This window comes from Giraffa tippelskirchi, chromosome 5 (assembly GCF_054371585.1).
Source record: "Giraffa tippelskirchi isolate mGirTip1 chromosome 5, T2T-mGirTip1v1.2.pri, whole genome shotgun sequence".
NCBI lineage: Eukaryota > Metazoa > Chordata > Mammalia > Artiodactyla > Giraffidae > Giraffa > Giraffa tippelskirchi.
In genome coordinates this window covers 11,899,754-11,927,361 of record NC_137279.1, presented here as the reverse complement: position 1 = coordinate 11,927,361, position 27,608 = coordinate 11,899,754, and the positions used below count along the sequence as shown (strand labels likewise).

The following is a 27,608-nucleotide window of genomic DNA, read 5'->3' as shown; positions in this document are numbered from 1 at the left end:
TGAGTGACTGAACACTCATGCATGCAATGAACACTTACCAAATCAGGCACTTGCTGAGCTCTATAAATATCATCTTTGACACAATCCTCACAACAGTTCTTGGAGCTGCCCACAGAAGAGCAGATTGAGATGTAGAGAGGGTGGGCATTGGCCTGAGATTAAATAGTAAGTTGCCACCCTGGATTCCAAGATTTATTGGAATGACAGATAATCCACGTACATGTGTTAGTTAAACCATGGTGCCAGCCTGCTTGGAATCTCCAGATTCGCTCCTCCACATCCTTGGGTGTATTTGTAACTTCTGTCTTGGAGACTGAAGTCTGAGCATAAACATGCCGACATAGTTCATTAATATTTTTCAACTGAAGACTTTTCCAACTTTTGAACTGAACCTCAGACTCCTCTTACTAGGTGACAATGTGCATTCAGGTCGTCCTGAATCAATGGGTGTCAAAGCCCTGGCAACTGTTTCCCTCAGCCTCTCTTAGAGGCCTGAGACAAACTTCCCAGAGAAAAATCAGAACCCTATTCTTCAGCTTTAGGACCAATAACATTAGATACAAAGGCTCTGTCCTGAAGATCATAGACCCCAGAATCTGACCACTATGCCCCTGTGACAAAATGCACCCTTTCAAAACTCTTGGGAGATTTTGCTTCTTTTAAGAAAAAACAATTGAAAATGTTAAGAGCTTTTCCATCTTACTAGAAAATATTTAACATTGAAAGTACCTCAAGAGGCACATCTGAAAAATCCAGAAATAGATATCTTACATTTTACATTCAGCCTATTTTCCTTTACTTAATTGATTCCATTATTCATGTTTTCCACACCCCCAAACTTACTGATTTTTTCATAGTGCTTATGCACTTCAAGAATGCATAGTTATTAATCAAAGGATCTATTCTTTACTTAGCCAAGATATCCATATTAAATTCTTTTCATCTTCTGCCATAAATCAGGTCTTCCAGCTCCTTCATCATTTTCATTACTCATGTCCATGTTCTTTCCAGTTTATCTGAGCTGCTCGAAAATTCCCATTGTTACATATTCCACAAAAAGGAATACTTTACTTGTAAAACTGTGGTATTGTGATTCCCAAGAGTAAAATTAAATTGACATGGGTGCTTTTTTGCTTTTTCCTGCTCAAATAAGATTGAATTTGCTACCTTCCAAGATGGCAGCTTTTCAGATTTGGCTTCGTCATAAAGAAACTGTTTCTGGTTACTGTTTTGTGCCTTAATTTGGGATGAGATACTAACAGAAAAAAGACCCTAGCTGGGTATTTAAGAGCTGAAAAGGGCTAGAGATTCAAAACATTTGATTAAACTAATTCATTAGAGTCCATCTCAATTCTAAGGGTGGTGAGTCTGGAACTTCCAATTCCTGCCTTTATATAAACTCAGAATCAAGTCACAAGATTGTTTCCAGTCAGTATTAATTCAGGCATCTGTATACAGTCATGTTCTCTGTCTCCAATCATTTCCATGATACCATAAGGCCAAATAGAATTTGAGGGTTAGTGGCAAAAGCATTTTTATGTGAAAAGGTGCCTCGCTGGCAAATTTTGGTTTAGGAAGCCAAGAGGTATATTTATTGTTCAGTTGCTCAGTTATGTCCGACTCTTTGTGACCCCATGGACTGCAGCACATCAGGCTTCCCTGTCCTTCATCATCTCTTGGAGCATGCTCAAACTCATATCCATTGAGTCGGTGATGCCATCCAACCATTTCATCCTCTGTTGTCCCCTTCTCCTCCTGCCTTCAGTCCTTCCCAGCATGAGGGTCTTTTCCAATGAGTCAGTTCTTCCCATCAGGTGGCCAAAGTATTGGAGTTTCAGCTTCAGCGTCAGTCCTTCCAGTGAATATTCAGGACTGATTTCCTTTAGGATAGACTGGTTGGATCTCCTTGAAGTTCAAGGACTCTTAAGAGTCTCCTCCAACACACTTCAAAAGCATCAATTCTTTGGTACTCAGCTTTCTTTATTGTCCAACTCTCACATCCATACATGACTAGTGAAAAAACTATAGCTTTGACTAGATGGACCTTTGTTGGCAAAGTAATGTCTCTGCTTTTTAATATGCTGTCTAGGTTTGTCATAGCTTTTCTTCCAAGGAGCAAGCATCTTTTAATTTCATGGCTGCAGTCACCGACTGCAGTGATTTTAGAACCCAAGAAAACAAAGTTTCTCACTGTTTCCATTGTTTTCCCATCTATTTGCCATGAAGTGATGGGACCAAATGCTACGATCTTAGTTTTTTGAATGTTGAGTTTTAAGCCAGCTTTTTCACTCTCCTCTTTCACTCTCATCAAGAGGCTCTTTAGTTCCTCTTCACTTTGTGCCATAAGGGTGATGTCATCTGCATATCTGAGGTTATTGATATTTCCCTAGGCAATCTTGATTCCAGCTTGTGCTTCATCCAGCCTAGTACTTCACAAAATGTACTCTGCATATAAGTTAAGTAAGCAGCGTGACAATATAAGCCTTGACATACTCCTTTCCCAATTTGGAACCAGTCCGTTGTTCCATGCCAGTTCTGACTGTTGCTTCTTAACCTGCATATGGGTTTCTCAGGAGGCAAGTAAGGTTGTCTGGTATTCCATATCTTTAAGAATTTTCCACAGTTTGTTGTGATCCACACAGTTCAAGGCTTTAGAGTAGTCAATGAAGCAGAAGTAGATTACTAGTTAATCCTACATAGTTTAACACTAAAATTGTTCAATAAACACACAGTCCTGGTCATTTTCTCCTTCTTTCCTTAGCTTGATACATAGACATTCTTACCTCTGTCTAAGGATCGATGTGAGACATGAAAAGTATTGGGTTGGCCAAAAAGTTCGTTTGGGTTTTTCATAACATGTTATGGAAAAACACAAATACACTGTTTGGCAGATGCAATAGTAAAACACACAGCAAAATCACTCTTCATTGATTTTATGTTATGTTTCTTAGTTCTATGCCAACAGAATAGTATTCCTTCAAATATTCAAGCCAACTGTCCCCGTTCCTAGATCTGCTGCTGCTGCTGCTAAGTCGCTTCAGTCGTGTCCGACTCTGTGCGACCCCATAGACGGCAGCCCGCCAGGCTCCCCCGTCCCTGGGATTCTCCAGGCAAGAACACTGGAGTGGGTTGCCACTTCCTTCTCCAATGTATGAAAGTGAAAAGTGAAAGTGAAGTCGCTCAGTCGTGTCCGACTCTTAGTGACCCCGTGGACTGCAGCCCACCAGGCCCCTCCATCCATGGGATTTTCCAGGCAAGAGTACTGGAGTGGGGTGTCATTGCCTTCTCCACTAGCAGAGAGAATTGCGCAAAACAAAGGCAGCTCCACAAGTGACAGCTAACTAAATATGGTATCAAGTTATCTGTAGACTCTGTTTACTAATGTTAGGATTACATTACTTGGCTGTGTATGCTGTCCTGTGCTAAGTCGCTTCAGTCATGTCAGACTCTTTCTAACTCTATGGACTGTAGCCTGCCAGGCTCCTCTGTCCATGGGATTCTTTAGGCAAGAATACTGGAGTGGGTTGCCATGCCTTCCTCCAGCAGATTTTCCTGACCCCAAGATCAATCCCATATCTCTTATGTCTACCTGCATTGCAGGTGGGTTCTTTACCGCAAGTGCCACTTGGCTATGGACAATCAAGAATAAGATATAAATGAATCACCACCACTAGGAAAACCAGCTATAATTGACAGGATAGAGAATTAAGCATCATCTCCTAGAATCAGCCTAATAAAATAATCACAGTATATTAGGAATGGACGTTTTCTACTGAGACTCCAATTACTACTAAACATGCTAAATCTTGAGGCAGAGCTTTGGTCATTCATTAATGAATCTGCCAGTTGTAAAGCACCACAGACACACCCCCGATGAAATCGTGCTGTCTACAAAAATATAACACGTGTGATTATAATCTGAATATACTGACTCTCTTTTGAATCAGAAGTAATGTAATCAATGCAAGTGATTGTGAAGATAATTTTGTCATCAATTACCTTTCTTTTCTTTATACTTTAATCCCAAACTACTACAAGGTATAAGCAAATATTTAGCATTCCTATTTAAATCAGAAAGAGATATACTTTGAGTTATAATGAGGCTAAAATTTCTAATGGGATCTTGAGTGTAGTTAGCAGTTACTCTGATTCGAGGAGCTTCCCAGGTGGTGCTAGTGGTAAAGAACCTGCCTGGCCAGTGCAGGAGACCAGGGTTCAATCCCTGGGTGGGGAAGATCCCCTGGAGGAGAGTATGGCACCCATGCTCCAGTATTCTTGCCTGGAAAATCCCAAGGACAGAGGAACTTAGTGGGCTACGGTCCACAGGGTGACAGAGAGTTGGACACAACTGAAGTGACTTAGCACACACACACTCTGATTGGAAGCTAGATGTTTTCTATTGTGGTCTTGAAATTAATTACCAGAGTCAGGATCCACCTCTGGCAACTGATCTCCATATTCTAAATGAAGCAGTGGTTACCATTGCTGACTGGATACTTCTTTAGCAAAGTTTTGAGATACCAGAAGTTTAAGAATTTGGAATCATCTCCATCATCAGAATCTTTTGTGTGTGTTCATCGCTCACTCATGTCCGACTCTATGCAACTCCATGGACTGTAGCCCACCAGGCTCCTCTGTCCATGGGATTCTCCAGGCAAGAATACTAGAGTGGGTTGCCATGCCTCCTCTAGGGGATCTTCCTGACCCAGTGATTGAACCCAGGTCTCCTGCATTGCAGGCAGACTCTTGACCATCTGAGCCACAAGGGAAGCCTAGGCTACTCAAATATGAGGGCTAATAATGAATGTAATATTTATTTGGTTAACTGAGGATCTAAACAGATTTAGAGTCGATATGCAAAACTTTCACTGATGACTCCACTGCAATAATGTACATGTAATTAAGATCACTGTATACATAAGCCCTCAATGCATGCCATGAAATTCCTTGTTCATATCAGCTGATACAAGAGTTATGGACTAATTTCTGTCATTTATCTTGTTCTGCCAAAGCACAGGGTTGAAAATAATCTAGCTAATTAACAGGTCTCATTAGGTTTCTACTGGCCAGTAGTGCTGAGTTGTTGTTCTATATATATTTCAGCATGATTTTTGTTAGCATGACACACAGAACAGATGGTGGAATCAACCCTAAGGATGATAAGTTGTGACAACTGTTATAAACATAAAGAGAAGGAAACACAATGCCTCTGATTTGTCAAGTGATTGCTAACCATTATTTCACTTAATCCTCAAAAAACTCTATGAGATATAAAATACTATCCCCATTTCTGAGACAAGAAAAATTGAGGCTCAGCAAAACTAATTAAATACAAGCTGTCTGGGGGGTGTGGGACATAGAAAGTTGGGTCAATTGTATAGCCATAAAAAAATGATGCTTCCCTGATGACTTTGATTATAAAGAATCTGCCTGCAATGCAGGAGACCCAGGTTCAATCCCTGGGTCAGTAAGATCCCCTAGAGAAGGAAATGACAACCCACTCCAGTATTCTTACCTGGAGAATCCCATGGACAGAGGAGCCTGGGGGGCTGAAGCCACGAACAGTCAGACACGACAGAGTGACTAACAGCAAAATTAATTAAATACAAGCTGTCTGGGGAGTGTGGGGCAGAAAAAGTGGGGTCAATGGTACAGCCATGAAAAAGAGCATCTTTTCCTTGAATGAGTTCAAGTAGCTGCTTTGGCCACATCTGACCATCCCAATAGTTAGCAGTCTGAACCACACCTGTAGGGGCCTGAAAACCAGAAGCCCTTCTGAAAGTGCCTGATGTGGGTGAGCGAGTCCCAGAGAAGCCATCTTCTCCACAAGCCGGTGCACAGGCTCGTCGAGGCTGGGAGTAGTGAATAATGAATACCCTTCCATAACACTTGCATACAAGGCACAACTACAGACCTAAAGGTTGGTGCCAGTTCTGTGGGTCCAGCCTTCCCCTGGTGTTCTTCAACATGGGCCTGTATCAGAATTCCAGGCTGGAGATGAAGAACCTCAATGCCCAACAGAACTGCTCTGACAAGACTGTCAGGAAAGCTGAAATAGCCAGAGCAGAAGCATGGCAGGTTAAAGGAATGACTTCAGGGTACACGGAGGCACTGCCGTGACAAAGTGGTCTCAGACACCAAGGGCCGATACTAACCACCCGAGGAGTGGGGTGGTGGAGGAGCTGGGAGCCAGCCCTTGTCAAGCAGAGGCTTCAAACCAATACCAGACGATGATAAGCCCTGCAAACGGCTCTGGCCACACATCACAGCACAAACAAATCCCCTGCTCCAAGACGTTCTGTGTAACACACACATCTCTCAACCCTTCAGGTTCAAAGGAGGCAGGTTTTTAGAAATGCTATCAGCTCTTTCACATTGACACTCAACTTGAACTGTACTCCTTTATGTGTGTGCAGGTTTAGACTCGGTAATTGCAAGCCCTAGGACAGTAACAAATTGTTCTTGTGTGGGTGTGGGAGGGAAGATGGCAAAGGAGTGCTGATAGGCACTGTATTTGTAGCGCTCACAGCTCAGGAGCAGGAAACAAGACAGAAATAAAGGATTGATCCTCCTATGGGATGCCCCACGTTTCCCATGATGCCTTCTCTCCTGCCCCGAAGAAACAAACTTAGGTTTATGGAGTCCTCATTTATCACAATCTGGACCTTTCCTCCTTTTAGCCCCCATCCCGACATTCTTATATTAAAAAAAAAAAAAAAAAATTCCTCTCTCTAATAAGGATTTGGAGCAATCATTTGGGGTTCAGATTTTTAAGGGCTTCCCTGGCAGCTCAGCTGGTAAAGAATCTGCCTGCAATGCAAGAGACCTGGGTTCAATCCCTGGGTTGGGAAGATCTTCTGGAGAAGGGAACAGCTACTCACTCCAGTATTCTGGCCTGGAGAATTCCATGGACTACATAGTCCATGGGGTTACAAAGAGTCGGACACGACTGAGCCACTTTCATTTTTCAGATTTTTAAGGCTATGGGAAAATAATAATAACCAGAGAGCAGCTTCCTAAAAATAAACATTAACTGCACTATAGAAGGACCTAACATTTCTCCCCTTCACCATATTTTGTCAGAATAGTTTCAGAACCAAAATCAATTCAACCTCTTTTTTTAATTGGAGTATAACTGCTTTACAATGCTATTTCTTCTGTACAAGGAAGTGAATCTGCTATATGTATACATATATCCCCTCCCTCGTGGACCTGCCTCCCATCACCCCCATCCCACCCTTCTAGGTCAACACAGAGAACGAGGCTGAGCTCCCAGTGCTATACAGCAGCTTCCCAATAGCTATCTATTTTACACATGTGTGTGTGCGTTTAGTTGCCTAGTCATGTCCAGTTCTTTGCAACCCCATGGACTACAGCCCACCAGGCTCCTCTGTCCATGGGGATTCTCCAGGCAAGATTACTGGAGTGGGTTGCCATGCCCTCCTCCAGGAGATCTTCCCAACCCAGGGATTGAACTCAGGTCTGCCACATTGCAGGTGGATTCTTTATCATCTGAGCCATCAGGGAAGCCCAAGAATACTGGAGTGGGTAGCCTATCCCTTCTATAGGGGATCTTCCCGACCCAGGAATCAAATCAGGGTCTCCTGCATTGCAGGCAGATTCTTTACCAGCTGAGTTACCAGGGAAGCCTACTTTAGGCACAGTAGTGTATAAATGTCAAACTTCTGCAAGATCTTCCTATGTCAAGTCTCTAGGCAGGGGCTCTAGTATACACAGTCCCAGCATTTGGTCCTCAAAACAGCTCTGTGAACAAATCTTACGACCCACTTCCACAAATGGGGAAACAGAGGCAAGGAGGGATCAAACAGTGGGAAGCGGGCAAGTTGGAGGAGCGGAAATCACAAACTTTTGACTTTAAGCCCAGAGATCTTAAAATCACATTACCCTTTGTTTTTATTTAAAACCAAGCTGTATAGGACTTTTTAAAATAGCTTTTTATTCTTTGTGGCTTGGGGAAAATTAGAAAGTCTTTGAAAGCAAAATTAAAGGCTAAGTCTGCACATAAAGTTTTAATGCTTATGATCAGAAAACCTAAACACTTCCACCAAAAATACATGATGATGAAATAATGCCTTAATTTGGTGCCAACGTTTCATAAAATTTTAGGATTTCTGTAAATGTCTCCTTTTCAATTGAGGGTCTGGTGTATCCCCAAATTGGCTGCTCCTTGCATTTTAGAGGAACGGTTTTTCATACTTACTGAACTCCCCTGGCACATGCTTCTTTGGCAAGTACATGAAACTGAGTTAATTCTGAGCATGAAGTCAAACCAAGTGCCCTAAAAAAGAAAGTCAAAGGAAAGAACATGCATGTTTGCTTGAATCATCAACGACTGCTTCATTTCCACTTTTCTGAACCTAAATAATTATGTACAGTGCTCAGATCATCAGTCATTTAAGGCCCCAGACTCTGGGCTTGTCGAAAAGCCTCTCAACCCTACCTGGACCTGAGCTAATTGATCTGACTCTCACTTGCCGAACCCACTGGACCTTCATAAGCTGGGGCCATACGTCGGCTTGAGGTTTTTAGATGAAAGTGCCAGAAGCTGTCTCTGACTGAGTAGGTAGAAAATGAGATTAAAGATATCATGTAGTTCCCAGAGGGCTTCCCTGGTGGCTCAGATGGTAAAGAATCCGCTGCAATGCGGGAAACCTAGGTTCTATCCCTGGGTTGGTAAGATCCCCTGGAGAAGGGAATGACTAACCCACTCCAGGAGTTAGTAAAGGACAGGGAAGGCTGGCGTGCTGCAGTCTGTGGGGTCGCAAAGAATTGGACAGGACTAAGCTACTGAGCAACAACAAAAAAGTTCCCAGAACCACAAGGAGTGCTAGGGACACAGGCTCGAGGCTTTACTTCCAGGAATAATGCTCAAAATCGCGCCATAGGACTGCCATGGTGAAGAAAACAGTGCAGCCATCATCAGCGGCTGGGTACTGCACTATCATTTCTGTGTAAAGAACTAAGCCTGGGAAGCATGGCTAATGCCCTGTTGACAGAAAGAAGGACACAGAGTGAGCATCTCTGCTGTGTCACTAGGTACAGAGTCAACCGCTGGAGAAGGTGACTCTGACTGGCAAGCCCTTTGTCACCTCCCTTTGCCTGAGTATCAAGGCGATCTCCAGCATTACGGGGAAAGCAGTTCTTTGACACATGGCAAAACTTGTAAAGAATTCGCAAATGTCAAAAGGGATGGGGCATAGACGTGTTTTCAAAGCAAATGACAGATGTAATATCCATTTCTTGGCACAAAAAAATAAATATAACAATTCCTATTCTTGAATTGAGAGATCCGGAAAGGTATAATAACACCTGAATTCATAATGACAAAGCCAGGACTCCTACTTTTTTTTTCTGATTCAAAAGTCCATGTATTTTCAATTAAGCTATCCTGCCACTTTCTTTGAATTAAATAAAAATTGTCCTAAAAAAGAGAGAGAGAAAATTGTCCTGATTCAATATTCTAGACAACACCAGAAATATCAGACATATAAGAAAAGTAAAATATCTTAAAGTGGTGATCATGTTTATTTGATTTAGGTTTGATATTTCCAGACAAAATAGTCACTGCTGTTCAAATGAGCTACCTACTTATATTTTCCTCTTTGAGTTAAGTATGGGTCAAACACTGAATCAAAATGGTGTAATTTTGTATTTGTGACTCATTTATCTGTTTTCTTACAGGATATTAGGAGATGAGCTGCAAAAGCAGTTTAATGTATAAGGCTGTCATTACGGGGATTTAGGTCTGTGTAGACAAAAACTGCTGCTAAGTCACCTCAGTCGTGTCCGACTCTGTGGACCCCACAGACAGCAGCCCAGCAGGCTCCCCCGTCCCTGGGATTCTCCAGGCAAGAACACTGGAGTGGGTTGCCATTTCCTTCTCCAATGCATGAAAGGGAAAAGTGAAAGTGAAGTCGCTCAGTCGTGGCCGACTCTTAGCGACCCCATGGACTGTAGCCTACCAGGCTGCTCCGTCCATGGGATTTTCCAGGCAAGAGTACTGGAGTAGGGTGCCATCGCCTTCTCCATAGACAAAAGCACGTACCCATTAAGCTGCTACTCTGTACAAAGCATTGTTGTAGCCACTGGGGAAGAAATGATGCCTCTGCTGTGGAGAAGTTCAAAGTTTAGGAAATAGTCAGAGAAATAAAGAAATAATTTCAATGGTGCAGTGAATGTTGTAATATAAACACATGTAAGATAGGACAGAAGCTCACAGGCCATCCAACCAATATTTAGAGAATCTGGGAAGACTTCTCAAAGGAGTTTCCAGTCACGAGAGAGGCTCCAGCCATGTTCATGATTCTACAAAATTCTATGAGCATCTATGGATCACCTCATGTAGGCTTTGCTAAGGGTTATATATTTAGCATTCAAATTTGTCTCTACCCACCTAGAACTTAGAATCTAGTGAAGAAGATGTAAAGAAAATAATTAAACTAGCATTTTATTAAATGTAATTGGAATAAGTGTTACCAAGAGAAAATAACAGTTTTATGAGAATTTATAACAAGAGAACCTACCATAATGTGGATGAGGTAGTGAAGGGGTGTTGGGAGACCATTCTCCTTGGGTCTCTCATATTCATGTATATCTTGTGTCAGCTTTTGTTCCCTTCTTTCTTTTCATGGATGTTTGTATAAGAAGCAGCCTCAGAAGATAGAGATAGTCTCTTCCTCTGAAGCACAGGGAAGGTTTCCTACCAGCACAGTAAAGACCACGCCACCCTCCATGGCAAAGGATGGGCAGGTTTGCCGGAAGTCCCCTTTAGAAGACCGAGGTTCTTCGGCGTGAGTTTCCTTAGCTGTGCGGCAAACCCACTGTGTCCATAGCGCTGACCCGCTCTCCTCTGCACCATCCTCCTGAGACTTCAGGGACAAGAGGAACTGAGGCGAAAGGACAGCTGTGTTGCCTGTTGTGCTGTGAGTAATGAGGAAACTGAGGGACTTCCCTAGTGGTCCAGGGGTTAAGAGTCCACCTGCCAATGCCGGGGACACAGGTTTGATCCATGGTTCAGGAAGATTCTGCATGCCACAGGGCAACTAAGCCCGTGCCCCACAACTACGGAGCCTGTGCTCTAGAGCCTGTGCACCCCAACTGCTGCGCCTGCACGTCCCAGAGCCTGAGATCTGCAACAAGAGAAGCCACCGCGATGAGAAGCTCATGCACAACTAGAGAATTGACTCCGCTCACCTCAACTAGAGAAAGCCCGCACGCAACACTGAAGATTCAGTGCAACCAAAAAAAAGAAAAGAATTAAAAGAAATGAAACTGAGGGCAAATCTGATTAAGACTGCCAAACCTAATCTGCCTCACTGGCTTTTAATTGCTGGCTTCTAGCTGATTTTAAACTAAACTCCCAAGAGCTTCCTTAGAGAAAACACTTCTGACATATGGGTCACTGGAGTAATGACTGCTTGTCTTTCAAGAACTTGGAGCTAGATCTTGCCTGTTGGGACCAGTTGAGACCACGGACCATCTGAGTGGGCCTGCGTGAATGTTCGATGGATGACTTTTTGACAACAAAGGGCCCAAAACTCCACCCTTAGAGCAGCTAATGAAGTCATTCTCTGAACATGTGGCCTGTGAAGAGCCATGAAGTCTGAGTACTCTTGTGTAGGCCACCCATGACCTCACTTTTCTTACCTCCAGTCACTTTTTCCCATGCCTCAGATCACCCTGCCCCTCTAACCCTTAAACATCCCTAAACCCCATCTTCTGGGAGGCAGATCTGAGATTTGTTCTCCTGACTCTTCACTTGGCTGCCTTGCAAGTAAACTTCTTCTCTGTTGCAAGCCTCAGCTTTTCAGCATCTGGCATGTTGCATGTCTGGCAAATGAACCTGGTCTGGTAATAATAAAGACTGTCCCTGACCCACAAGTCTTGTGTCTTCTGCCAGCATCTATGAAAGTGTGGCAGGATAAAATGTTAGCTTACACAGAAGGTAGAACTTCAGACCATTCAAGGCACGGGGGTAGGATTAGTCTCCTTGAGGAAGGTTTACACTGAGACCTAAAGAATAAGAAGCTGATAGTGGAGACTGATTGCCAGGAGAACCAACCACATAATTACAGAGTGGTGTGCCTGCAGAGGGCGAGGAAGTGAGGAAGCATGAAGCCCTTTCCCCATGCCTTCCCCTATGCATCTCTTCGCCTGGCTGTTGATTCACATCCTCTAATATCCTTTATAATAAGCTGGTAATATAGTGAGTACATGGGTTTCCCAAGTTCTGTAAGCCACCAAGTTAATCAAACCCAAAGAGGGAGTCATAGGAACCTCTGATTTATAGCCAGGCAGAGGAACCTGGCCTTGTGATTGGCATCTGAAAGGGGAGCAGTCTTGCAGGACTGTGGGGTCTGTGGAATCCGATGCTATCTCCAGGTATATAGCATCAGAATTGAGTTGAACTGAAAGACACCTAGCTGATGTCACAGAATTGACTGTTGGATGGTATGGGGAAACTACCCTCCCCAGATACTGAAACTGTATGCCGAACACAAATAAAGGAGTTGAACATGTCCTGGGAGACAATTCTCCATGGTCCTCTCTTTTATCTACTATCTTACAAGGTGCTTACCTGCCCTTTGTTCTAGATGCCAGAACAGAAATTATTTTTGGGTGAGTTTTGAAAACACTCTAGTCAACTGCAGTGCCCACTAAGTCCTGGCTCTAAGAACTGAGCCTGGCTAAGCCAGGCTTGCTTCCCATAACACTCTTTTCAAAAATGTTTGTATAGCGAACAGTTTGAGAAGATATTAATAAAATACAGTCTTACTTTGGAGTAGAAACACACCTGCTATCTGTGCTATGCTTAGTTGCTCAGTCATGTCCAACTCTTTGGGACTCCATGGACTGTAGCCCGCCAGGCTCCTCTGTCCATGGGGATTCTCCAGGCAAGAATACCAGAGTGAGTTGCCATTCCCTCCTTCAGGGGATCTTCCCAACCCAGGGATGGAACCTAGGTCTCCTGCATTGCAGGTGGATTCTTTACCATCTGAGCCACCAGGGAAGCCCAAGAATACTGGAGTGGGTAGCTTATCCCTTGTTCAGGGGAACTTCCTGACCCAGGAATCGAGCCAGGGTCTCCTGCATTGCAGGCAGATTCTTTACCAGCTGAGCCACCAGGGAAGCCCAGAAGCATGGTTACTATCCCATTATAGTTCCTTCCTATAATACAACTCACTGCATACAGAGGTGTTATCTGGTCCTCTTGGTAGCACCTGATAGGAAGCAGAACTTGGAGAAACAATATGAAAAATGTTGATGGCTACTGCTATTACTTAGAGAAATCTGTGTCTTCTATCAGCCTCTATGAAATTGTGGCAGGCTTACTTCATAGTTTGCAAGTAGGGTAAAATCTAATCCTTAATTCACAGTCCTTAAAAGTACTCTGTAAGACGTTAGTCAATGGGATTTTTTTTTAATTTATTTTTTTATTGAAGGATAATTGCTTTACAGAATTTTGTTGTTTTCTGTCAAACCTCCACATGAGTCAGCCATAGGTATACATATATCCCCTCCCTTTTGAACCTCCCTCCCATCTCCTGCCCCATCCCACTCCTCTAGATTGAATCAGAGCCTCTGTTTGAGTTTCCTGAGCCATATAGCAAATCCTCGCTGGCTATCTATCTTACATATGGTAATGTAAGTTTCCATGTTACTCTTTTCATACATCTCACCCTCTCTTCCCCTCTCCCCATGTCCATAAGTCGATTCTCTATGTCTGTTTCTCCTGTCAATGGGATTTTATAGTTCTATATTTTGGCTATAGTATATAGCCATATACCCATATTTATTTGGTATAGTTACCTACACATCTCTAGAAAATAGTGAGATAAATGGAGGAAATCAAGCCATCTACTCCCAGAGTGATATCTGGTACAATGAGGAAAAAAATGCTACAAATAATCACTTGTTTTCAAGGCACCTACAATATTGGTTGCATAACTGCAGAGTGGTTTAATGGAAACCATGCGGATTTGGTGAAGTCAAGTCCCAGTTTTGCCCCATACCACCTGTCTGAAACTGTACAAGACACCTGATTTCATCTGCTCTGAATTTATCATTCACTAAACAGAGATAATACAACCTATACCATATAGTTCACATGAGTGTAAAATGAGATGATAGCATTTAAATTATAGTAATAAATTTTTCTAACAAACACCTCTTAAAATTGACCAACTATATCTCTCCTTAAGAAAGCTAGCTGTTGAAGAAGATGGAGAAAAATTTTCAAGCTGAGTTTGTTCTTAATTTAAAACTTTTTATTGTTGGGTCACTGACAGACATTTGTCCATTTGTGACAACCTTGGTTTGATCTTTCTCAATGTTTTGCCAAACTCAGGGAAAATGGTGAGAGCAAATGTACTAGATGCTAAAATACAACCCGCTTCCAATCTAGAGGTAAAAGGATTTTCTTTCCCATAATCAATAACATTATATATCCTATAATATTGTAGCCAATACTTGAAAAACTATTGCAGTAGAACCACTGTGACTACCTGTATCTCTAGATAATCTTCAGAGGCATAGCTGCAGAAATTCAGGAAAATGAAGCCATATGTCAATTCCCCAAAACATGTTGAATGCCAGTTTCTTAAAATGCAAGTAGCAGGTGAGGTTTTTGATTCTGCTCTTAAATAGCAGTGAAGCATCCTCATTTTCAAATTGATGAAGCCCAAGGTGGCAAGAATACACAGAAGAACTGCACAAAAAAGATCTTCACGGCCCAGATAATCACAATGGTGTGATCACTCACCTAGAGCCAGACATCCTGGAATGTGAAGTCAAGTGGGCCTTAGAAAGCATCACTGTGAACAAAGCTAGTGGAGGTGATGGAATATCAGTTAAGCTATTTCAAATCCTGAAGGATGATGCTATGAAAGTGCTGCACTCAATATGCCAGCAAACTTGGACAACTCAGCAGGGGCCACAGGACTGGAAAAGGTCAGTTTTCATTCCAATCCCAAAGAAAGGCAATGCCAAAGAATGCTCAAACTACCGCACAATTGCACTCATCTCACACGCTAGTAAAGTAATGTTCAAAATTCTCCAAGCCAGGCTTCAGCAATACGTGAACCATGAACTTCCAGATGTTCAAGCTGAATTTAGAAAAGGCAGAGGAACCAGAGATCAAATTGCCAACATCTGCTGGATCATCGAAAAAGCAAGAGAGTTCCAGAAAAACACCTATTTTTGCTTTATTGACTATGCCAAAGCCTTTCATTGCATGCATCACAATAAACTGTGGAAAATTCTGAAAGACATGGGAATACCAGACCACCTGACCTGCCTCTTGAGAAACCTGTATGCAGGTCAGGAAGCAACAGTTAGAACTGGACATGGAACAACAGACTGGTTCCAAATAGGAAAAGGAGTATGTTAAGGCTGTATATTGTCACCCTGCTTATTTAACTTCTATGCAGAGTACAAAATGAGAAATGTTGGGCTGGAGGAAGCACAAGCTGGAATCAAGATTGCTGGGAGAAATATCAATAACCTCAGATTCACAGATGATACCACCCTTATGGCAGAAAGTGAAGAGGAACTAAAAAGACTCTTGATGAAAGTGAAAGAGGAGAGTGAAAAAGTTGGCTTAAAGCTCAACATTCAGAAAACTAAGATTATGTCATCTGGTCCCATCACTTCATGGCAAATAGATGGGGAAACAGAGGAAACAGTGTCAGACTTTATTTTGGGGGGCTCCAAAATCACTGAAGATGGTGATTGCAGCCATGAAATTAAAAGACGTTTACTCCTTGGAAGGAAAGTTATGGCCAACCTAGACAGCATATTAAAAAGCAGAGACATTACTCTGCCAACAAAGGTCTGTCTAGTGAAGGCTATGGTTTTTCCAGTAGTCATGTATGGATGTGAGAGTTGGACTGTGAAGCAAGCTGAGTGCCGAAGAATTGATGCTTTTGAACTGTGGTGTTGGAGAAGACTCTTGAGAGTCCCTTGGACTGCAAGGAGATCCAACCAGTCCATCCTAAAGGAGATCAGTCCTGGGTGTTCATTTGAAGGACTGATGTTGAAGCTAAAACTCCAATACTTTGGCCACCTCATGCAAAGAGTTGACTCATTGGAAAAGACCCTGATGCTGGGTAGGATTGGGGGCAGGAGGATAAGGGGACGACAGAGGATGAGATGGCTGGATGCCATCACCGACTCGATGGACATGAGTTTGGGTAAACTCCGGGAGTTGGTGATGGACAGGGAGGCCTGGCGTGCTGCAGTTCATGGGGTCGCAAAGAGTCGGATACGACTGAGTGACTGAACTGAACTGAACTGAAGTACATGGCAAAGCCCAGTTCTAAGCTGCCTCTTTAGAGCTTTCAATCTTCTGTGATTTCTGAGCAAAGAAATGTGCCTTTCCATTCCACCGTGATGTTTTTCTGGCACTTGCTTGAGATTATGATAAATCAGCAAAAGCCTGATTAATTAAAGCCTCAAGCAGAAGATAATCAAATGCTTTGGCGGGATGTTTCTTTGCTATTTTGTGGACAGGAATAATTAATCTGAGAGGCCAATGGACTTTGTTATGGGAAGCAAGCTTGGTTTGGCCGAGCCCAAATCTTAGAGCCAGGGTTTAGCAGTTGCTGGGGTTGACTTAGGGTATTTTTAAAACTTAACCCAGAGTAATTTCAAATTCAGCATCTGACCCTCCATTCCTTCACCTCCATTCCTTCACTCTGTACGTACTTTCTACCATGACCTAACACTTATGCCACTTACTGGTTTATCCATTAGTCTCCCTCCTTAAAATTAGGAACTGTATTGATTTAACTATTAAACTAACATAGCTGCTTAATGAATTTTTTCATTTTTAAGTATAATGAATCAGTAAATAAAATATAGTAACCTGTCTGATAAATTACACTCCAAAATACAAGCAGAGAAATGGCCATCAGGGGGCTATGGGACAGTTTTGGGAGAGGACACTCAAGTGCTCAGGCATTCTGGCAGCAAACTAAGTGAGTCAGATTTGCCTTTCAAAACTCTAATTAAAGTTCCTTTCTCCCTCTTCCAAAGAAAGAGTTTGGCCCTAGGGCTATTTAGGGGAACCCAGAAGAAAAAGCTAAAGCCTTTGCCTTCTTTCTTGAACCTCTAATTACCAGAGCACAAAATAAAGCTTAGACTTTAGGATTGTGAAAGGCTAGAGATGCCTGAGGGTGGCTGGACAAGTCCCTGCACAGCAGATCTCCTGGGGTCCAAGCAGACAGGGACTGGAAGACTTGCTCCTCACAGAATTCGGAGAGAGAGCAGACCATGAAGTTACTCCATCCTGAAGAGGTTTTCTCAAAATACTTACTCATTCTTCTAAGAGCCACATATTGGTCTGTGGTTCCAATGATCAGGGTGAGCATCAGAAGATCTTTATCAGATCAAGTGCCCAATTGTATTCATCCTCTCGGTTTTGTGCCTTCATGGGTAATCTTAACTAGTAAAGATACTTCGTCATCTAATTCATGCTCAACATTTTCTGCCAGCATTTCTTTCTCCCATGATCGACATGGTTCTCAGATGTAAACATATTCAATCAAAACAAAACCAAAATGTATGGTTTGTATACACAGTAAACATTAATCATATCTAACATTTTCACAACTCCACTGAACCAGAATTAGCATCTTTACAAACTGAGTATTAGGGCTTCCTTGGTGGCTCAGACAGTAAAGAATCTGCCTGCAATGCAAAAGACCTGGGTTCAATCCCTGGGTTGGGAGGATCCCCTGGAGAAAGGAATGGCAACTCACTCCAGTATTCTTGCCTGGAGAAGTCCACGAATAGAGAAGCCTGGTGAACTACAGTCCATGGGGCCACAAAGATTTAGACATGACTGAGCAACTCACACTTTCATATACTTTCATAAGAGAGGGAAGCTTCTGACGAGTTAAGGATTATTAATTATTTCCCAAATCCCTTTTTACCAAAAACAACAGAAGTAGAGGCAGCACTACATATCAGTGAGACTGAGTAGGAAGTCAGAGGGCTGTTCCAGTAGGTAGCAAACCCATAGCCAAGATGCGCTGAGCATCAGGAGGACCTGACGGAAGAAAGCAGTGACCTATCATGGGAAGGCATTCTAAGGAGAAAGGACAAAGGAGTCCCAGGAGCAATCTAGGATCCAAGGAACTGAGATACTAGGCAACTATTAGGACTGGGATCCTATTACAAATAAAGGCTTGATCCCAAGGAACACTGAGGAGCCCATCTAACTGAAAAAGGCAGAGGGAAGCGCAGACTCATTCTCCTCCAGCAAGAAGCCTTTCTGGTAGGACCTGAGTCGGACTCCATCTGCAAGTGAGTATTAGGAAGACCCAGCCGTAGACATTAGCGTTCTTGTAGATATAGACCCCGCCACCTCCCGGCAGGTATTGGGATGAGAGAGACAGCAGATGAGCAATTTATCTGCTAAAAGACACCTCCTTGAAACAGGAAATTTGGAAAGTCTCTCAAAATGAGCATCACCATCTTGCTAAGGATGAAACATCACAGGCAGCCTAAGAACAGCTAAGTCCCCTACCTATGAACTTTCAATTTGGGCACTTTCAAAGATGTGAACGTACATCTGGTTCCAGCAAGGAACCAGAACCTGTGCCATCAATGTCAGGCCTGAGTGAAACTGCAGCTTGCCTTCTATCGCCTTCCTTCTTCCATCTCCCACCCCTCCCCAGTGAGTAACTCTTGTTTCCCGTTCACCAGATGCCAACCCCTATATGCCAGTTGTTGTACTATACTACTGTATTTTTCAAGGTATCGTACTATAAGATTTAAAATGTATTATTTTTGTGTTTGTTTTTTACGTATTATTTGTGTGAAAAATATCACAAACCTATTACAGTACAGTCCTATTAATATATAGCCAACGGTGTTAGTTGGCTACCTAGGCTAACTCTGTTGGACTTACAAACACATTGGATTTAGGAGGGTGATCTCAGGATGGAGCTTGTCTGCATGCAGGGAACTTACTGTACTCATCTATTTGCAAAATGCCCTGCCCAGAGCCTCCCTCTCGCTGATCCCATATCTCTCTCTTGACCTTGGCACCTCTTCCTCTCTTTCCTTCCCTTCTGCAGTCCTCTACCCCTCTCTGCAGTGCATTGGCTCTAGGGTACATAAGAAACAGATGCTCATGTAACTACCACAGAAAGCACCATACTTGTCCCAACTCCGAACTTCTGGGCTCCAAGTGAGCTCTTGTTAAAAACTTCCTGAAATTTTGAGGCGGTTTGAATGGAAATGTTGCTCACAGTCCCATGCGAGATTTAAAATAAAAAAAATGCTTCTTCTATACTTCAAAAATAGCAGCAAACCTGGGAGACCAGAGCAAATTCCCTTCTGTCTTTAACCAGGTGAGCTCTCAGAATTCAAAATAATCTAATTTAAGACTTCTGTTCTATTCATTAGGATATCCAGGAAGACTGGATAGTTTCTACAAGACTATAAGATAAATAAGGCCAATGAGAAATCTCTGTCTTACTTATTGATGCAAGCCCAGTGCGCACGTACTGGCTTATACATAAGACACTCGATATATGTTGGTTTAATGAGTTAATGAATGATTTTCCTTTATTGACCTTTATCTGGATTTGGCGACTTTAAGTTAGAAAATTTCTTTAAAATCTGTAATGAAGACCCATCTTTAATTCATCTTTGTTGGAGATGAACACATCTTATGCCTCCATAGTACTCTTTGTTTACACACTCCCTCCTCTTCTATTATTATGTAAGTAAACCCAAACCTTCAACCTCTCCCTACTAGTCTCAGAACCTTGAACACTTAGTTCAGAATGCACAGGCTCTTATTATTCCCACATGTTCCCCATCTCACCCTGAATGACTTTCTTCACTCTAATTTTATGCTCCTCTCCCTGTAACCTCTGGTCTAGCAAATAAATCTTTTTGTTAAAATTTAATTATTAATAAGTGGTATCAGATATTTTCTACATTGGTCCTAAAAAAAAGTAATTTATGTGACTTGAAGTTCACATAAATAACTTACTTTGCTATGAATAAACTTATATATTGATTTTGTTATAAAAACATTAAAAATAAAATCTGCCAGGAATAATGACAAATAGATTCAATTAATTTTGTGATTTATTCCATTTCAATGAGTCTGTAAAGATCATTTTTTTTTACTCACTAATAGTATTATGTGCATAGTCCAAAACATAACACATGGTAATAATTTATACTATTTCTTTGTCATTATGATTATCATAATCAAAGTGATTAGATTGATCATTTTCCTTTCTGCAGAGGAAAATATTTCTTAAAAATATAGGAAAACATCCACTGAAATTCTTTCCTAACACGGTAGCTTATTCGCCTATTGCTTCTGTCATTCCTTGGTGTTGTTTTGTAAGAAGTATAAAAAAGTGACAAGGGATATTGGAGGTAGTAAGTGATGTAATCCTCTACCAAGAGCGGGCTAAAACCCAGAGAGCTGAGAGACCCGAGCTCTGCTCCAATCAGTACAACAGAGAGGTTCCTGCCCACTCTGCCCTATTGAAAGCCTTAGAATCACACGGCAAAAACCTAAGGTTCATGTATTCATTGGCTGTCTTATGGCAGGAACAGGATCCTGCCATGAACTCCAGCAATTCTTACTATGCTAATTTTAGAGCAGGCCACCATATTACTGTCCCAATGCTGTTCATCCATTAGCTATAATCAGTCTGAGTCTTTAATAGCATCTACATACATTGCAACTTTCCTGCCCAACTAATATTGAGAACAGTCACCTTTACAAGGAGAGCTTGGGTTTTAGAGATGGACTTTCCTGCTTTGTAATCCTGTCACTAACCTTGGACACCTGATCTAAACTCTCCTTGGGTCTGCATCCTCCTGCATAGACTGTCACCTCAGTGCCCATGTGAGTGAGGTTATTAATTTTAGGAAGTTCCCAGCACGACTCATGGCAAAGTGTAGGAGCAGTGAAATACTATTTTAAAATAGCCATCCATGTGCTTTTCTTTACACATAATCCTACTGCTGAATCATTTCCTCAAGGAAAATTGTTCTAGGCTGAAGACAAAGAAGAAGCAACAAATGTTCTGGGTGTTTTTTTTTTTCCTTTACAATTCACAAGTAGGCTTTTGAAGCTCAAAGAAGCAAGATATATGTGGTTATGGGATGAACTGTATTGCCCCCAAATTCATACACTGAAGTTCTAATTTCCCGTACCTCAGAATGTGACTGTATTTGGAAAAAAGGATCTTTACAATGTAGCTAAGGTTAAATGAGGTCATTAGGGTGGGCCTTCATCCAAAATGACTCTTAAGGTGTCCTTAAGAGAGAAGGAGATTAGGATACACAGCTATGGAGGAAAGACTACACGAAGAAACGGGGAGAAGATAGATACCTATAAGCCAAGGAGAGAGAGTTCAGAAGAAATCAACCCTGCTGACACCTTGATCTCAGACGTCTAACCTTCAGAATGGTGAGAAGATTAGCCATTGTTGCTTAAGCAACCTGGTCCATGGTACTTTATTATAGAAGCCCTAGCAAACTAATACAGAGATCTTAGGCCACGATAACAGATCAAAAAGGATGGAGAATGCCCCAGATGCTCCGGCTCTGCAGGGGACATGCTGAGCATTGTTCAATCAGGCAGGGACTGGAAATGTGAAGGAGTGCATTAGAACATTGGAGAATGATCCCAGGATGAGGAGACCTGATCTAGGGGATATACAACGGAGGCAGTCCCTCTACAGAGAGATTCAACAATAGTTAGTCCATCTCACTCCTCTCACCATCACCCTCACCAGCACAGACATACATTTCAAGGCCAGCAAAGTACGATGAAAATCATGGAAGTCCACTATGGATTTGACTCAATATTTCATTTTTATCATAAATATCAAGAAAGGTTTTTTAAGTAAAAATTCCAAATAATATTAATCTAGAGGAAGAAGGAATAGGCGCTGTCCAGGAAGATGAATTGTTTAATTCAGAACGTCCTGGGAAGAAGTGGAAATTTCATTTAAAGACTGAAAAAGAATAATTCCTAAAGAAAGGCAAGTGCATCAGAGTATATAGTGCTACACAGACATTTAGAAGAAATCTCTGGAGATTAATCTTCTGTTCAAATCCAGAAGATTTAATGAACTTCTTGAAAGAAAATCCTGGAAGAGGGCCTATTTGAGACATAAAATTAAATTAAATAATTTTTTGTGGAATAGTTGAATTTTGAATGAGAACATTAAACTTGTCTGTAATCAAAAGTCATTTTGTTGGTTTGGAGATATAAAAATACAATTTGTACTTCTTCATGCTAATCAATCACGCAGATATATTTTTTAAATGTTTCTATGGTATTATATTTAAAACTACTCAGTCTGAAATGATCATTTTAGTGAAATAAGAGAGTAAAAAATGTTTTGCCTTTACCATGTTCTACTTATTCATTATTTTTCATTTAACTGAGAATATTTTTTTCAGTCACTTATTATATACTAGGCACTCTGTTAGGCAATGGGAGCACCCAATGAACAAGACAAATACTTCTCTGCTTTCGTGATGCTTACAATCTCCTAGGGAGGCAGGCATTTAAATGAAGTCACATGAAAAATCATTTAAGAAAAGTAATACCGGGTCAAGGTACAACTAACTAGGCCTAAATTTCAGCAAGGAAAAAAAAAAAACTTGAAAGGAAAGAAAAAATCTCCAAACAAATTACATATCACTTTTAATATATAAAAATGTGTAATATAAAATTTAAAAATATAAAAGTTATGTATGTCATGTATCAACTCTCCTCCTTCGGGTTTCTTTTTAAATTATCATTTCTTTTAAAATTATCATCAGTTTCTTTTTAAATTATTGTCAAGAACTTCCGAAAGCTGAACTTTGCCTTAAACAAGTATCCCGTGCTTCGGGTTGTTTCTAAATTCGATGTATTTCTGAACATAGATTCTAATCTTTCACATCTTGCTTGGACATGGAAGAGATGAAATCATTGCAAACCATGGGAGAATTCAGAAACGTGCTCCCATTTTGCAGGGAAGATCAGAGTGACAGGACCCCAGTTAGCAATCCAGAGGCTAATTTAAGGCTAAAACCTTAAAATTTTCTCTTCTTCCTCTTGGGAAGAGCATTCTGTATTAGTCAGGATTCTTAGCTGCAAGTGATAGAAGCTGACTCTGAGTGAAAAAAGCACAGCAGGAGAGCATTTGTTTGTTTAAAGACATACGGTTCCTTTCAGTTCAGTTCAGTCGCTCAGTCCTGTCCAACTCTTTGCAATCCCACGGACTGCAGCACGCCAGGCTTCCCTGCTCATCATCAACTCCCGGAGTTTACTCAGACTCATATCCATTGAGTCAGAGACGCCATCCAACCATTTCATCCTCTGTCGTCCCCTTCTCCTCCCGCCTTCAATCTTTCCCAGCATCAGGGTCTTTTCAAATGAGTCAGTTCTTCAATCAGGTGGCCAAAGTACTGAAGTTTCAGCTTCAGCATCAGTCCTTCCAATGAATATTCAGGACTGATTTCCTTTAGCATGGACTGGTTGGATCTCCTTGCTGTTCAAGGGCCTCTCAAGAGTCTTCTCCAACACCACAGTTCAAAGGCATCAATTCTTCAGTGCTCAGTTTTTTTATAGTCCAAATCTCATATCCATACATGACTATTGAAAAAACCATAGCTTTCAGTAGACGGAACTTTCTCGGCAAAGTAATGTCTCTGCTTTTTAATATGCTGTCTAGGTTGGTCATAACTTTTCTTCCAAGGAGCAAGCATGTTTTAATTTCATGGCTGCATCTGCAGTCACCATCTGCAGTGATTTTGGAGCCCAATAAAATAAAAAATGTCACTGTTTCCACTGTTTCCCCATCTATTTGCCATAAAGTGATGGGACCGGATGCCATGATCTTAGTTTTCTGAATGCTGAGTTTTAAGCTAACTTTTTCACTCTCCTCTTTCACTTTCATCAAGAGGCTCTTTAGTTCTTCTTCACTTTCTGCCATAAGGGTGGTGTCATCTGCATATCTGAGGTTATTGCTATTTCTCCTGGAAATTTTGATTCCAACTTGTGTGTCATCCAGTCCAGTATTTCTCATGATATATTCTGCATAGGTTAAATAAGCATGGTGACAATATACAACCTTGACATACTCCTTTCCCTATTTGGAACCAGTCTGTTGTTCCATGTCCAGTTTTAACTGTTGCTTCTTAACCTGCATACAGATTTCTCAGGAGGCAGGTAAGGTGGTCTGGCACTCCCATCTCTTGAAGAGTTTTCCACAGTTTGTTATGATCCACACAGTCAAAAGCTTTGGCATAGTCAATAAAGCAGAAGTAGATGTTTTTCTGGGATTCTCTTTCTTTTTCAATGATCCAACAAATGTTGGCAATTTGATCTCTGGTCCCTCTGCATTTTCTAAATCCAGCTTGAACATCTGGAAGTTCCTGGTTCACATACTGTTGAAACCTGGCTTGGAGAATTTTGAGGATTACTTTGCTAGCATGTGAGATGAGTGCAATTGTGCAGTAGTTTGAGCATTCTTTGGCATGGCCTTTCTTTGGGATTGGAATGAAAACTGACCTTTTCCAGTCCTGTGGCCACTGCTGAGTTTTCCAGATTTGCTGGCATATTGAGTGCAGCACTTTCACAGCATCATCTTTGAGGATTTGAAATAGCTCAACTGGAATTCCATCACCTCCACTAGCTTTGTTTTTAGTGATGCTTCCTGAGGCCCACTTGACTTCACATTCCAGGATGTCTGGCTCTAGGTGAGTGATACAAAGGGTAGATAGGGTAGATCACAGAATTTCCAGCTCCAGGTAATCTTCTAGGGAAAACATTCAAAATCACACTGCAGAACTGGTCTGATAAGGAAACAACTGCAACAACCACTTCCATCACCAACACTACTGCCCTTCTGCCTTTTGTCACCAGCCCCAGAGTTCATGTCTGGCATGAGTGCCCCTGAGTGGCAGAGCTGGGATGACATGCCTATTTGACTGTCCCTGCACCATTACCAAAATGCTTTAATTACTCTAACTTTACAGAGAAGGTCTTAACATTTGCCCTGTGGATCTTTGTTTGGTCTTATAATTTCTCTGTATCCTGAGATTTAGTTGTATCCCTTACAAATAGATGAGTTTTTTTATAGAGCCTGACAATTTTTATCTCTTAAATGGAATGTTAGTCCATTTATGATTATTATGATGACTAACATATGTGGACTTGTTGCTACAATACTATTTTGTACTTACATTTGAACTGTGTTTTTTCTCTTTCCTTTTTTGATCTTTCTTTCAGTTAAATGAAATTTTTATATTCCTTTTCTTCCTTCTCTAGTTTGGAAGTTCAGCACTGTATTTGAGACAAGAGTTAGTGACTGAACCACAACAACTTTTAAAACATTTTCCTCCACCCACCCACTTCATCTGCACCATTCCCCACCTCAGTTTACAACCTTATGTAATGTGTTTAACTGCAAATTTCTTTTAATTTACCATGCATGGGGATTTAATGAACTCCTGAATCTAAGCACTGGTATTTTTTACTAATTCTGGAAAATCCTCAGCTATTAAATTATAATACTTTACTCTTCCCCATTATTTTTCTGTAATGAACTGTTGGACCAGATAATTAGATTATGATATAGCTTTTAAAAAAAAAAAAAAAACAACAACACTCTTATATGTGTCTCAACCATATTTTTTCATTTTCTTAATTATTTTATTTTCCATTTCTTACTGTTCTGGGTTTTTTTTTTCTCTTTCTACCTACCAAGAAAATTTTAAGGGTCTTGCTCTTCTATTACACTTTCAACTCCCTCTTTAATTTCTATAAATATATTAAACATATTTATATTCTGTGAGCTTCCCAGGTGGCTCAGTGGTAAAGAATCTGCCTACCATTGCAGGAGACACAGGAGATGGAGGTTCAGTCCATGGGGTCACAAAGAGTCACACACAGCTGAGCACGCACGCACACACACTGTGTTGATATTTAAAGAGTCTTCAGGTTTGTTTGTTTTTCTGCCAGCTCTAACTCATGGTACCTTATGTCCTCATGTATTTTGTGACATTGCGTAACTTAATCTTGACATGTGAGAAGTCTGAGGCCTAAAAGGAAGGTTTTCCTGAGACAATGTGTTTGCTTCTACTAGGCACTGTAACTCTGGGCATTACAATCCCAGAATGATTTTCACTGAAATCACAAATTAATGGATTTTGTTTATTTATTTGATACATAGATAGGATGAATCTAGACCACATATCTATATGAAGATTATAGTTTTACATTCCCAAGGGATTGTTTTTTCTTCTTGCTCAGCTGCAGTGTTAAGATAAGCAAGATCCTTTACTGTTTCCTCCTGAGGGATGGTTTTATTTCTAGTTTATACCTACGTTAAGGATATAGAGACATTTGAGTTCCAGTGGCTCAGTAGGAAAGAACCCACATGCCAGTGCAGGAGACACAGGAGACACAGGTTCAGTCCCTGGGTCAGGAAGATCCCCTGGAGAAGGAAATGGTAACCTACTCCCAGTATTCTTGCCTAGGAAATCCCATGGCCCAAGCAGCCTGGTGGGCTACAGTCCACAGGGTCACAAAGAGTCAGACACAACTCAGCAATTCAACAAAAACAACAGAGTTAAATCTTAGAGATTTAACATTCTCATGTTGACTAAAAAACTCTTAACAGCTATCTTTTCAAACAATTCTTTCTCATTATTTTTCTATTATCAACCTTGGAATCTCCAGTGAGGTGTATCTTAGATCTAAGTTTTGTCAGTATGCCCTGCATCTTGTGTGACCATCAAATTGTAAGCTCAAAGTCACCATAGTTTGAGTGCTCTCAAGAAAAGAACAGCTTAAATGTGTATCCACCTCCCTAGGTTCCTACATTCACTGTTGTTTTCACTTCTAAGGATTTCTCACTGCTTCTCCTGGAAACATATTGCAACTCGGCAATACATATAAAATGATTCAACCCTAAGGTCTAATATTAATAGTGTGCCTTGGGAATACTATTCTTTCAATTCGTAGAAAAGAACATGGGCTTTCCAGGTAGCGCTAGTGGTAAAGAATCTGCCTGCTGATGCAGGAGATGCGTGAAGTATGGGTTCGATCCCTGGGGTGGGAAGATCCCCTGGACTAGGAAATGGCAACTTGCTCCAGTATTCTTGCCTGGAAAATTCCATGGACAGAGGAACCTGGTGGGCTACAGTCCATGGGGCTGCAAAGAGTCGGACACAACTGAGCGACTAAGTACACGAGGTCTAATAGTTTTCAGTGATACAGCTTGTTCAAGGTATTATACTTCTAGAAAAAGATTTCTCTTTTTTTACATTTATTCTTTTTTTTCCTTTTTATAATATGACTTAAAAGATATCTGTGGCAACCTATATACTTTGGGAGTTAAGTTACCTATATAACAAATGTAAAAGTGGGTTTAATTAAAATCTGCAGTTTAACAAGCTTATCAAGTTTATTTATGATATGTATACATGTTAAAGTTTGAGCAGCCTATTATCATACATGAGAGGACCTTTGTCATAAGCAAATACAGTCAGGAACTCCTCTCAGAACTGATACATGCATGTTAGGGAGAAGGGCTGCCTTT

The 27,608-nt window shown here is 41.3% G+C and overlaps 1 protein-coding gene across 1 annotated transcript in view; it reads right to left on the bottom strand.

Annotated features, from left to right (window-relative positions):
- Window positions 1-27,608, bottom strand: part of KCNK2 (potassium two pore domain channel subfamily K member 2) — a 483,277-nt gene that overhangs the window by 251,800 nt on the left and 203,869 nt on the right. The window contains exon 5 of the transcript XR_014053975.1: window positions 8,222-8,299. The gene's annotated coding sequence lies outside the window, so the exon portion shown is untranslated. The remainder of the gene's footprint in view (window positions 1-8,221; window positions 8,300-27,608) is intronic.